This window comes from Asparagus officinalis, chromosome 4 (assembly GCF_001876935.1).
Source record: "Asparagus officinalis chromosome 4, Aspof.V1, whole genome shotgun sequence".
Taxonomy (NCBI): Eukaryota; Viridiplantae; Streptophyta; class Magnoliopsida; order Asparagales; family Asparagaceae; genus Asparagus; species Asparagus officinalis.
The window spans coordinates 21,591,946-21,606,903 of record NC_033797.1 but is presented as its reverse complement, the minus strand read 5'-3'; positions in this window follow the sequence as shown (position 1 = coordinate 21,606,903).

Sequence of the window (14,958 nt, the reverse complement as noted above, 5' to 3'; positions counted from 1 at the left end):
TCCACGTTTTCACGCACGAACCCTTAGGGTTTCAATCTGAAACCGCCGCCGCCATTGTTCCCGCACCCATAGGTCGAAACCCTAGGGTTTCCTAACGCCGCCGTCGTCGTCAGAGTCAAGAGCAAGGCTGCCAGCGACACTTTGCCGGCGAGGAGCACGGGAACCGACGACCAAACAAACAAGAGATACAAAAAATTTCTCGATTTTATTTCAAAGTCAGATCCAGAATCGAAAAAATGAGTTTTCTTGATCCAGATCCAAGAAAAAGCGTAGAAAAATCCAAAAAAGTAAAAAATTTTACTGTTCACCGGTGATTTTTTACTTACTGTTCATCCGAAAAAATACGTTACTATTCATCCGAAATTTTTTCTGCAGCCGTTACTGTTCATCCGTGAACAAAAACTGAATCCAAAACAATTAAGATCAAAAACCCTAATTTTAATCTTAATCTCTTAGAACAAATCAATGTGGCTCTGATACTACTTGTTAGATCTTATAAAAACTTGAGATCTAAACCATAAAGCCATGATTAATTTAAAGAGATTTACAAGAATAAAAAAAAGAGCGGAAGCTTATATCTGAATCCATAGATTAAACTTGAGATGAGTTTTGGATCTTCTAACCTTAGAGTTTCTCTAGCCAAATTTCTCTCTAGATGGGGGTAAAGAGAATTAGAGAATGTAACCCTAGATTAGGGACCATAACCCCTTATTTATAGATGTTGTACATTTATAATTTAGCCCCTCATCAAATCACAATTACAACCTGGTATCTGCACATATAACCCTATGATTATATTTAAATACCCATTAACCCAAATTGATCGATCACTTTAGTGGGTTATCCTGAAGGATAGCAATACACACAGATTAATCATATGTACCCACAAATAGATTTAATTAGATTTAAATCCAACAGTTTGCTGTAAAGCTTTTTTGTTAGTTGTTAAACTTACATATTAATTGTTAAGCTTATGCATTTTTTATAAATTTTTTGTCAGTTGTTAAGCTTATGCATTTATTGTTAAACTTTTCCATTAGTTGCTAAACTCATGCATTGATTGTTAAGCTTATGTTTTTATTGTTAAGTTTTATGTTAGATGTTAAGGTTATGTGTTGGTTGTTAAGCCTTTCCCTAGCTGTTAAGCATTTTCACTTGTTGTTAAGCTTATACATTATTGTTAAGTTTATGCTTTTTTAAGACTTTTCGTCACTCGTATAGCTTATGTGTTGGTTGTTAAGCTTTTACATTTATTGTTAAGCTTTATCATCAGTTGTTCAACATAGCCATTGATGGTTAAGCTTATTTAGTTAGTTATTTAGCTTAACAACCAACACATAAGGTTAGCAATTGACAAATAAGTCGTGCTATAGCAGTCCCCGTGCACTAGTTTGAGAGATTAAGAAGTAGAAGAAAGAACACTATGGGAATGAGTTTCAAGGCGACAAGGGGTGGTGGGTCGAGGCGGAAGAGATAAGAGAAGTGACCAGGTAGGAGGGGATAGTGGGGACCATGTAGAAGAAGAAGTCGAGGTTGGGTTCGCAGGAGGAGGAGAGACAAGAGAGGATGTATGGGAAGGGATGCGAAGACTTGAATCCATTGAAGGAGGAGGAAAGGGAGGGGAGATAGAGGATGAATGTATGATGGTGGATCAAAAAAAACTTATGCAGGAATTGCTGGAGGAGGAGGGGTGTATAAATATCGCCGGAGGAGGGAAGAGAGGGGAGGTAGGGACGTGGATGTATGATATTGATGGGCTCAAAAAATCGAGGCAACGGGTTGCCAGAGGAGGGAAGGGGAGAAGAAGGAGGTGAGAGAGGAAGAGGGAAAGGGGAGAAGAAAGAGATGAGAGTGAAAGGGCATTATGAAAATTTTCTCTTTTTTTAAATTGCTAGTGACGTAGCACCGAAGTTTAGGGCCTAGCAACATAAAAATGTGGGATTTTAGGGTTTTGAGCATGTTGACTTAGTCTTGGGATGAGGAATATTTGTTTTTTAATTTTGGGGGCTAGGAATATTTTTATTTTTTATTTTTTTTATAATATGGTGAATATACCCCCATTGCATGGAAATTTTTCTTCTAATTTATTGTTTATATTGTTGGAAATTTATAAAAACAAATTTATAGCATATAAATTAAATCCGAATTAAATCTAAAGATAAATAATATAAGTTAGAAAAATCAGGCCTGACGGGAAGCAGTCGTGTAATCACTGTCCTAGAAGATTAAGAACTCGCCTATCACCCTGGCGTAATTGATCCTCTCCCTCTAGCGGTAAAAGCCCCCGGAAACGACCGACCTCTGTACTCAGGCGAGAGTACAGAGCTTCAGCTCAGATGAAGAAGATTGCCCATAAAATTAATAACAATAATTATAGAGGAAAAAATAATTTCTTTAAAAACCAAAGGGAAGGAGAAAAGCTTTATTTTTTTTTCTTTCTCTTCTTGTTTTGGAATGTGAATAAGGGGTGTGTATTTATAGGATTGAGGAAGAGAGAATTCTTTTTCAATTTCTAATGTGAGACTAAAACACAAAGGTAAAATTGCCTTTTCTCAATAAATATCCAACACCCCCCCCCCCCCCCCAAAGACAATATTGACTGAAAACTCAAAACCAATAAATAAATCAAGAAATCATAAAAAAAATATAGATTGAGCAACCTATCGTATCATGAATTCGGGAGAGGTACCTTCCGGCTTTGAACCTTTCCTTAGTGAGTTTATCGCCACCTGAGGGACATAATGGACTAGGCCTTGAATTAGGCCTATTAAATCAGGTATTGATAAAAACACATACAATATGTCTTCATCTATTGAGCAAAGCGGGTTGAGCGTTAAAGGTCATGCTCACAATAACTGACTCATGAGAGTTTCTAGGGGTTAGCCCAGCCCCCCTAACTGCGGTCATCACGGTTTCTCTCATATAGGTAAGTCCTCAAAGAGTACTACAGCTATTTATTTAATACCCCTCATAATATACACGTTGGACTTATTAAGAGTAAAACTCAGCCTAGCCAGCTGTATCATAAGAGCATCATCATCATAGAGGAGGGGTAGTAGCACAAGCTACATAGTGATATATGAATATATCTGGGTCGATGCTCCACACGAGTGTCACTAGTCTAGCTTGTTTCTACCACATTAAACCAACATTGGGACTAAGTCTCTAAATAAAGGTTGGGTTGCCACTGTCAGTGACCTTTCTTATGGGCTTAACCCCATCTCCCTCGATGAATTCAGAACCACACTCCTGGATAATCCTTTAGTCAAATGGCCAGCAAGATTCTTTTTAGACTTTACAAAGTCTAGAATCACAACTTTGCCTAGTAGGCGTTGTATATATTTATCAAGTTATTTTATAATTAGTCATTTATTTGACATTAGGTCCCCTTCTTGTTTAAGTCATTTTTCAAATCAATCTTTCCAGGAAAGAGTACAGGAAGCAAGAGGAGGGATTGATTTAAAACAACTTATAAGGATAAAGGGACCTAATAGTAATTTTAACTATTTGATGGACTAATTTCAATATAACTTCAGTGATTTTGAACTTTTATTCATCATATAGATAGAAGATATAAGATATACCTCTTGATTTGATTTTTCAAAACATTAATTCATCACATCTCCTGTAACTAGGCATATTAGTTGACGGAGCATATTTATATCAACTCTAATAATTTCCTGAAATCTCAAGAGAAAGCATTATACATGTAATCAAATGAAGAGAAAGCATTATACATGTAGTCAAATGAAGAGCTATAAAATGATTCTTTTAGTCACTATCAAAACATGTTAGCATAGCTATTGATGTCTCTTATCAATAAATAATGGATTATAATGATTAGGCATTTTCATTTTAAATGTCTAAACAAATTTGATATGTACTCATGTCAAGTAGAAATTGTAATGATCAAATATTATCAAGGAAGGAATAGAAAACAAAAGCACAAAGGGTGTGTCATTACTTCCGGGTTCTTTGGAAACGTAATACGTTGTACATTTAAAGAACTAAATCCCAACATTGCTAATAGAACTTTTAGTGTTCAATAGATTAAGCAATCAATTTAGCAACAATAAAAATAAACAACATTTTTGAATGCAACATGTAAGCATAAAAGGTCATGGTCTATGAGCATAAAAGATCGTATTCTATGTTTGAAGATGTAACTGCATAGGGTTTGTGCAGATTAGAAATTGGCCCATAAAGTGGAACTAAAATACTTTAGTTATATCTTCACATGCATGCATATGCATATATAAGAATGATATTACTAATAGATACACGCAAAGCATTAAAGAGAATCTTATAATAAGATTTCATATCTTAAAATATACATCATACTTCATATACTTAATTTTTAAATTTTCCTATTATAAGAGGTTGCAAATTTGGTTGTCTTCAAAGAGACCATCCAAATTTACATGGCCATTTTCTAGTACCACCTCTCAAACATATCATTTTTATATATATATATATATATATATATATATATTACACGTGTGCTTTAAAATTTTACAAATTCATTCTAGCATAAAACTTGTAATTAATTATGTAACAAATACAAGTGATATAATATGACATATGAATATCCATCATAATGCAATAAAAGGGAATCTTTATATTTGAAGATTTAAAATATAATCTTCCATATAAAACTAATATTTAAATGCATGCATTTTATCAGACATGTACAATCATGTATGTAGTCTGACTTTGACAAATCTGAAGCTTGAAATTTATATCAGAATATAAATAATGCTCTATAGGTCCAAATAACATTAATAGATATACCTGCTGCATACAACTGCCACATAAGTTGCTGAACAAATCTGCATTCACTTTTGTCCCCTTCTGTCTAAACTTGTTAGATGCATAAACAATCTAATGTATGGAATTATCAATAATAGAAGGTGTTATGCTGATAGCTTAAAGAAATGAAAGTATTAAACCACGAATAAATTTAGATATTTCAAAGCATCTATTTTGTTCTCTATAGATGATGGTAGAAACAATAAACAGAATTTGAAAACTAAACAGCTATATGAATGTGATCAAAATCGTAAAAGACTTTGTGGTTGTCATAGTTATAGTCTTATAGACGCTTTCTGATTGTTCAATAATTAACTATTTTAATACGACTGTTGATTGTTTATATTATTTATTTATTTGAAACTATGAGATGTCATTTAGATTTTGTTCTGTATACTTTTGTTTTGACAAGATGAACTTTGACTACTCTACTTTGGACAACAGATTTTTGAGAGCGTACTCATGTACATTGCTACTCTCAGATTACGTTTTAATTCTTTCTATTTATTTAGTTAGCAACAAAAAAAATATGCTTCATTTACCAAAAACAACCTATACATGCCAGAGAGAACTTACTATCTCATCGTATAAAAGTTGTACTTAATGTGTATAAAAGCATGAGGCAATGAAACAAAGCTTTTCATGCAAAATTATCGTCCATAGCATATACAATAAAATCACAGCGTGTCAAAGTTACTCAGACTAAGAGACAGAAAAAATGATGCAAAATTCCAAAGTTCATGAATAATTTATATCTATTAATCAATTACAGGTTACAATTAATTGCAATTAACTCTTAAAATTAATTAGCAGTAATTGATTACAAATTAACAACAATTAAAAAAATGTAATAAATGCAATAATTAACAGTAATTAAAGTAATTAATTATAGCAATTAATTAAATTAATAGAAGTACTTAATTACAAATTTCGGATGAACATTAACCAAAGCTGAACTTTTTTTATTTATTTAATTAGGATTTAAAAAAATTAACAACTATGAAAATCTCAATCTTCTAGATTGTTGAAAATTTATAAAAACAAAGTTATAGCATGTAAATTAAATCCGAATTAAATCAGAATTAAATCTAAAGATAAATAATATAAGTTAGAAAAATCAGGCCTGATGAGAAGCAGTCGTGTAATCACTGTCCTAGAAGATTGAGAACCCGCCTATCGCCCTAGCGCAATCGATCCTCTCCCTCTAGCGGTAAAAGCCCCGGAAATGACCGACCTCCGCACTCAGGCGAGAGTACAGAGCTTCAGCTCAGATGAAGAAGATTGCCCATAAAATTAATAACAAAAATTATAGAGGAAAAAACAATTTCTTTAAAAACCAAAGGGGAGGAGAAAAGCTTTATTTTTTTTTTCTCTTCTTGTTTTGGAATGTGAATAAGGGGTGTGCATTTATAGGGTTGAGGAAGAGAGAATTCTTTTTCAATTTCCGATGTGGGACTAAAACACAAAGGCAAAATTGTATTTTCTCAATAAATATCCAATAAACATGTCTTTTAGATCAAATTTGATTCTTTCCATTACAGGACAAAGTACCTCTACCAACTGTGAAAGTTCTTCTTAGGCGGAAAACCAATGTTTTATCTCTTTTTAATCCCATGCTTGTTTGATTTTTAATGCATTACAAATAACATTGACCAATACATTTTTCTACTTTAAAAAGGTTGAGGACAGAGACGTTTTCCAGAAATGGCTAAAGTCAAAGAAAGCAATTTAGATATATCACAGAATAAAACAAAAAGCAGAGTCAAAGGAATGAATCCAAGCGCTCTCGTTCAAAACGACAAAGTTACGTGTGAGATTGCGGGCTGGGCCTTACAGAAAACGGCCTAACTACATTGTTGCTCTTAGAGAAATGTACAGGCCATTGCAAGTCTGCTTGAACAGAATTTGATGTCTTCACCTTTCCATTCCTAAAATATCTCCGCCTTATTATTTATTTTGGTGGATATATAAGGTGTATAATCCGTGCCAAATTCATAAGCAGAACAAGAAAATTTCCTTTCGATACATTAATAGACCTATTTTCAACTTGTAACCTTTCTCTTCACAAATAAATGTTAGATCTAATAAAAACTTGAGATCTAAAACCATAAATCCATGATTAATTCGAAGAGATTAACAATAATCATAAAGAGCGGAAGCTTATACCTGAATCCATATATGAACTTGAGATGGATTTTTGGATCTTCTAACCTTAGGGTTTTCTCTATAGCCGAATTTCTCTCTAGATAGGGGTGAAGAGAATTAGAGAATGTAACCCTAGATTAGGGATCATAACCCCTTATAATTTCTCTCTAGATAGGGGTGAAGAGAATTAGAGAATGTAACCCTAGATTAGGGATCATAACCCCTTATTTATAGATGTTGTACTTTTGTAATTTGGCCCCTCAACAAATCACAATTACAACCTGATATCTGCACATATAACCTCATGACTTATTTAAATACCCATTAACCCAACTTGATTGATCACTTTAGTGAATTATCCTAAAAGATAGCAATACACATAGATCAATCATGGATGTGCAGCATAAAAATTACATGCAATGTGATCAGTACATGTCTATTTTCAACTGGTCCTCTTTAGTGAGGTCAAAACCAAATATAATGTAACAGAGTATCTTAACTGAATACTTTATTCTGATCAGACAATACAACCAAACATAAAGCACCATGTAACAGAGTATCTTAACTGAATACTTTATTCTGATCAGACAATACAACCAAACATAAAGCACCACATTTACAAACTCCCACTAAAACATAATATCCTCAAATAATACCACACACATAAGAGCAGTATGCTCATGAAAGACCTTGGGTGGCAATCCCTTAGTAAGAGGATCAGCTATCATGGAGTTTGTCCCAATGTGCTCTATAGATATTTGTCCACTCTGTACCCTTTCTTTCACAACCAGGAACTTAATGTCAATATGTTTTGACTTAGTTGAGCTCCTGTTGTTATTAGAATACATTACTGCAGATTTATTGTCACAATATAACCTTAGTGGTCTTTCAACATTTTCCAAAATGCGCAGTCCCGTGACAAAATTTCGCAGCCATATTCCCTGATTGGATGCCTCATAGCAAGCTAAAAATTCTCCTGCCATAGTGGAGGAAGCTACTAGTGTCTGTTTGATACTTTTCCATGATATAGCTCCTCCTGCTAACATATATATGTAACCTGATGTAGACTTCCTGCTATCTTGGCATCCAGCAAAATCAGAGTCCGAATACCCAATGACCTCTAACTGTTCTGATTTTCTGTATGTGAGCATGTAATCTTTTGTTTTCTGAAGATACCTCATAACCCTTTTGACTGCTATCCAATGATCCATACCAGGGTTACTTAAGTATCTGTCTAACATCCCGACAATGTACGCAATATCCGAACGCGTACATACCTGAGCATACATTAGACTTCCTACAGCCGAAGCATAAGCAATCTTCTCCATTTCCTGAATTTTAAGGTTACCTTTAGGGCACTGATTGAGACTAAACTTGTCTCCTTTAGCAACAGGGGTGTCTCCTGGTCTGCAATCTTGCATGCCAAACCTTTTAAGTACCTTATCGATATAGCTCTTTTGTGATAATCCAAGAATACCCCGAGAGCGATCTCGATGTATCTGGATCCCTAATATAAAAGAGGCGTCCCCAAGATCTTTCATCTCAAAATTCTTTGATAGAAATCTCTTGGTTTCGTGCAACATGCCTATATCATTAGTGGAAAGCAATATGTCATCGACATACAGAACCAGAAAAATATACTTACTCCTACTGAACTTGTGATATACACAGTCATCAACAATGTTCATCTCAAAACCGAACGAGATAATTATTTGTTGAAACTTATGATACCATTGACGAGGAGCTTGATTGAGTCCATAGATGGTCCATAGATAGATTTCCTTAATTTGCAGACCATATTCTTTGGGTCTCCTGACACAAAGTTTTCTGGTTACACCATATAGATCATCTCATCAATGTCGCCATTGAGAAATACAGTCTTAATATTCATCTGATGTAACTCAAGATCATAATGAGCAACAAGTGCCATGATTATTCTGAAAGAGTCTTTCGATGAAACCGGAGAGAAAGTCTCTGTATAATCAATGCATTCCTTTTGAGTATAGCCTTTAGCCACAAGACGTGCCTTATACCTCTCCACATTACCGTTTGCATCCCGCTTGGTTTTAAAAATCCATTTACAACCAATTGGTTTTGCACCTTCTGGTAACGGGACAAGTTCCTAAACCTTATTGTCTTGCATAGACTTGTACTCTTCATTCATGGCATCAATCAACTGTTGAGAGTTAGAACTTTTCATGGTCTGAAGGAAGTTGATTGGATCATCTTCCAACATTCAATTACTTTCCTTATGTTCTTGGAGAAATACAATATAATCATCCGGAATAGCATTTCTCCTTTCTCTCGTGGATCTCCTTAATGGCACTGGTTCTTGAGGTTGTTGAGTTTGTTCTTCTGGAACAGGGAGTTGTTCAACATTGTCATAATGAGGTTCCAGATTTACTTCTTGAGCAACAACAGGTATAGGAACCTGAATATTGTCAAAAGTAACTGAATGGATTGGGTCTGAAACTCATTCCTCCTCAAAAGCAATGTCTCTAACCTTATTTCTCCCCCCAAACTCAACATCCTCAAAGAATGTTGTTGTTCCTGTCTCAAAAATATTCCTTAGTGTGGGATCATAAAACTTATAACCCCTAGAGCGTTCAGAGTACCCAATAAAGTAGTTGCTAACTGTTTTGGAGTTCAATTTCTTTTCATTTGGCCTATAAGGCCTTGCCTCAGCTGGACATCCCCAAATATGTAAATACTTTAAACTAGGCTTTCGACCAGTCCAAAGCTCATAAGGTATTTTAGCAGCTGCTTTACTTGGTACTCTGTTCAGAATGTAAGCTGCTGTCTTAAGTGCTTCTCCCCAGAGTGACTCTAATAAAGAAGAATAAGCAATCATACTTCTTGCCATATCCTTAAGAGTCTTGTTTCGTCTTTCAGCTACACCATTCATGCTAGGTGAACCTGGCATAGTGTACTGTGGGACGACACCGTATTCCTCTAGGTATCTAGCAAATGGTCCTGGACGTTGTTCACCTGAACCATCATATCTACCGTAGTACTCACCACCACGATCAGATCTAACAGTTTTAATTCTTCTGTTGAGTTGATTCTCAACTTCAGCTTTATAGGCTTTGAACATGTCCAGAGACTCAGATTTTTCATGAATAAGATATAGGTGCCCATAACGTGAGTAATCGTCTATGAATGATATAAAATATTGTTGACCATTCCAGGATTCCGTAGGGAATGGCCCACAAATATCCGTATGTATTAATTCTAAGACATCCGAAGATCTGTTGGCACTTAATCTCTTAACTTTGGTCTGTTTTCCCTTGATACATTGAACACATACGTCGAAGTCCGAAAAATCAAGGGAATCCAAAATGTCATCAGACACAAGACGCTCAACTCTACCTTTTGAGATATGACCCAAACGCTTATGCCATAATGTCGCCGAATTTTCCTTATTTAATTTACGCTTAGTACCACGTGATTCCACATGCAAGGATTCATTATAAGAAGTAATTGTATCAAGCAAATATAGGTTATCATAAGTACTCAAGTAACCGGTTCCCACAACATTTGAATTAAAAGATAAACTGAATTGACTGTTTCCAAATGAACAAGAATAACCTGATTTGTCCAATACAGAAACAGAAATTAAATTCCGTCTAAAAGACGGTACTACAAAAGTATCTTTCAAATCCAAATAAGAACCAGTTCCTAACAACAACCTAAAGTGCCCAATTGCTTCCACATCTACCGATTGTCCGTCGCCCACAAAGATGTGTCTTTCAACATCACTTGGCTTTCGGTAGCTCAGACAACCCTGCATAGAAACACTTATGTGAGTAGTAGCACCAGAGTTTAACCACCAAGTGTTTCTAGGTACTAAAGCTAAATTAACCTCATAACAGACCAAAGTAAGGAACGTACCCTTATTAGCACGCCAGGCGTGATATTTTATACAGTCCTTTTTTACATGTCCAGGCTTGTTACAGAAGAAACAACCCTGATTATCCTTATGTTGTTTCTTCTGAACTGGACCCTTAGCAGCTTCATTATCATTCTTCCTTTTCTTGCCCTTATCCTTAGAGGCATAAGACAAATGAGCACTTTCTATCTTATCTTGCTTCAACCTGTCTTCTTCTTGCACACAGTGTGAAATGAGCTCATTTAGAGTCCATTTCTCCTTTTGGCAGTTATAACTGATCTTAAGCTGATTGAATTGTGCAGGAAGAGACAACAAAACCAGATGCACCAATAACTCATCACAAAGATCGAGTTTAAGTGCCTTAAGCTTTGAAGCAATATGAGACATTTCCATAATGTACTCCCTGATATTTCCTTTGCCCTTATACTTCATTGAAATCAAGCAAGCTAAGAGCGTGCTTGTTTCTACCTTATCGTTTTTCGCAAAACGCTTCTCAATTTCGGCAAGGAAATCTTTAGCCTTAGTAATCCCTTCGGATTCTATGCCCCTGAAGGCTTCCGGAACGCCGCGCTTAATGATCATAAGACTCATGCGATTTGAACGCTCCCACTTCTCATGCTCCTTCTTTGCATCAGGAGTGCTATCCGCATTGAGAGGTTGGGGTTGTTCAGTTCTTAATGCATAGTCAAGATCCATGCAGCCAAGAACAATTAATATGTTCTCTTTCCAAACCTTGAAGTTTGTCCCATTTAGCATGGGAATTGAGTTGATGTTAGCAGAAATTGTTGCAGCAGATGCATTAGCTGAAATAAAACAAAAGAATGCTCACATCAATAACCATAATCAATAAAATTCAAATAATGACAATCCCCATCCAAGATACCGGCACAACATTAATATCAAGTCTTTGGACAGTAATATTAACTTGTAAGTGATACCTTGTTGCAATGATCAAACATTGACAATAACTCATGTCAAATAATGAAACTATCTTTGGATCGATTCATTATTCACATGTAAACCTTATAATTGTCACACGCTTATCATCGCAGATGTGTATACAGTCTAAATAAATATTAACCTTCCTTTGGGCCGATTAAATATTTACACGAAAGCATACACACAAACATCTCACATTCCTCATGAACAATCTACACAAGAGAGGTTACTTTGGCAACTTCTTGTTTCAATTAATCAATTGGAGTAAGAGACAACCTTAATACCTTAGTGTCATAATATTTAAATTAAATAATTGATTAAAAAACCAAATTAGATTTAAATTTAATTTAAATCAACTGAATTTCCAAAAACTTAATTAGGGTCTCATAGCTTAATTAGGGCCCATAACTTAATTGAATAAATTAATTATACCAAAGTGGACCCATGAAAAGCCGAGGCTTAACCATAGTGAACACGAAGTTCGCTTGACTTCGAACGCGAGGTTCGACTGTATTGAGTACGAGACTCACTTAAGCATGAACGCGAGGTTCGTCTGAAAATGAACGTGATGTTCAACTTGAGAACAAACGAGAGGTTCGTTTGAAGATTGAACGCGAGGTTCGACTGAAACCGAACACAGGGTTCAACTTGAGAACGAACAGGTTCGTTTGAAGATTGAACGCGAGGTTCGACTGAAACCGAACACAGGGTTCAACTTGAGAACGAACGTGAGGTTCATTTGAAAAATGAACGCGAGGTTCAAGTTGAGAACGAACGCGAGGTTCGTTTGAATTGAGCACGGGGCTCTCTTGAGGATGAACGCGGAACTCAACTTGAATTGAGCGCGAGGCTCACCTAAGAACTGAGCGCGAGGTTCAACTTAGATTGAGCGCGAGGCTCACCTGAGAACTGAGCGCGAGGCTCAACTTGAATTGAGCGCGAGGCTCACCTGAGAACGAACGTGAAGTTCGTTAAAATTGAGCGCGAGGCTCACCTGAGTTGAGCGCGAGGCTCACATGAGAACGAACACGAAGTTCGTTAAAATTGAGTGCGAGGCTCACATGAGTTGAGCGTGAGGCTCACATGAGAACGAACGCGAAGTTCGTTAAAATTGAGCACGAGGCTCACCTTATAACGAACGCGAAGTTCGGTTGAGGTAACCACCTCCTTAATTTTCGCCACGATTAATCGCACGAACCCTTAGGGTTTCAAACTGAAACCGCCGTCTCCGGCACCCAAGAGGTCGAAATCCTAGGGTTTCCTGACGCCGCCATCGCCGTCGATGGCGAGGCCGCCAGCGAAACTTCGCCGGCGAGGAGCATGGGACCGAAGATTAAACCCAAAAAATCCAAAGATTCATCAATTTTATTTTCAAATCTAGATCCAGAATCGGAAAAATTTTCTTGATCCAGACCAAGAAAAAATCGAAGAAAAATCTAAAAAATTCCAAAAAGTTACTGTTCATCCAAAAAACTTTAATGTTCATCCGAAAAAAATTCAACAGCCATTATTGTTCGTCCGAGAACAGATCTTAATCCAAAAACCAGAGATTTCAAAAAACCCAATTTTAAAACTTAAATCCCTAAGAATTAATCAAAGGTGGCTCTGATACCACTTGTTAGATCTAATAAAACTTGAGATCTAAAACCATAAAGCCATGATTAATTCGAAGAGATTAATGTTGGGCTTCTTGTTTTGATGATGTTTAACAAACAATTTACTTCTAATGTTGTTTATCTAGTGTTTGTGCATTCCTATGTATTGTAGACAAACAACGTTGTTGGAGGCTGGATGGATTGCGTCATAACGATCATATCCAATGGAGGTTGGTGGAATAGTGGGTGAAGCCTTGCAATTCAAAGTTAAAGATCAAGTTCAAGCTTCATCCGTGAGATTACCAAGTCAAGCATATTGAAGACCAATCAAGCTTGGGTAAATTAGTTTATAGGTTTATATTATGTGTGTTAAGTACGTTAAGCTCAATATCATATACACACACATTTATTGGTTTCCTTGTATATATATGATATGAAACAAATATATTTTCATATACATACTCATAGGTTTCATTTTCTATTGTATTTGTGAAAATATTGTATTCTTAGTTTGTAGACTTCAATATCAGTTTATACATGTTTTACTAAGTCTATAAAAACATTTCACAAAGTTTTAAAAGTTGGTTTATGTCAAAACATCAAAATTCAAGTATATCATATTTTCATGTTTTGGACTATTTTGTAAAATGATGATATTTTTCATTTGGGAAGTCCTTTTTAGAAACCAGTTATTGTAGCATGTTTATTATCATGTCTACAATCATTCCCCAAAGTTTTATATTTTTTGGAATTTATTTGATATTTTTAAATAGCGTTTTAAAATCAGCATACCAGTTTTCTGCCGTGTCAGTTTTCGGTCGACCGCACCGGTCGACCGATCATTTGTTCTTTCGTCACCATGCAGCAGAGAGTTGGTCGGTCGACTGGTGCGGTCGACCGAGAGCTCCATCGGTCGACCGACAGAATTTCCGGTCGACCGACAATAGATCTGTTGGCTTCCAACGGCTATTTCCTGAGCTGTTTGCTGGGGTTGTTTTTTTCTTTTGACTTGGGATTTTTAGCTGAGGTTTTGGAGGATATAAATACTCTCTTTGATCTTAGTTTTCAACTTTAGCTGAGGTTTTGGAGGATATAAATACTCTCTTTGATCTTAGTTTTCAACCAAGCCAAGAAGTTTTTAAACAAGTTTTAAACAAGGGTTTAAGTATGTTTAAGGGTTTGTTTTGTTTGTGAAGAAGTTTTCACAAGTTAAGGAGATCATCTTCTTGTTTGGGCTCCAATCTCCATCTCTCCATCTTGTCTTCCATTGAGAAGTTTTCTAAACTCTACTCTAGCTTTCATTTATTATTTGTCAATTATCATTTCTATTAAAGCTAGTTTTATATTGAGTTTAGTCTACTCTAGCTTTCATTTATTATTTGTCAATTATCATTTCTATTAAAGCTAGTTTTATATTGAGTTTAATTGATTTGATTTTATCTCATTGTTACACACACCCACTTTAAGCTTATTGTATTTGCATACATAGTATATTAGGGTTGTGAGAGATTGTAACATTGAGTTGTGCTTAATTGAGTTCTCATCTATTGTAGAGAACAAATTTATATTTGTTACATTGTG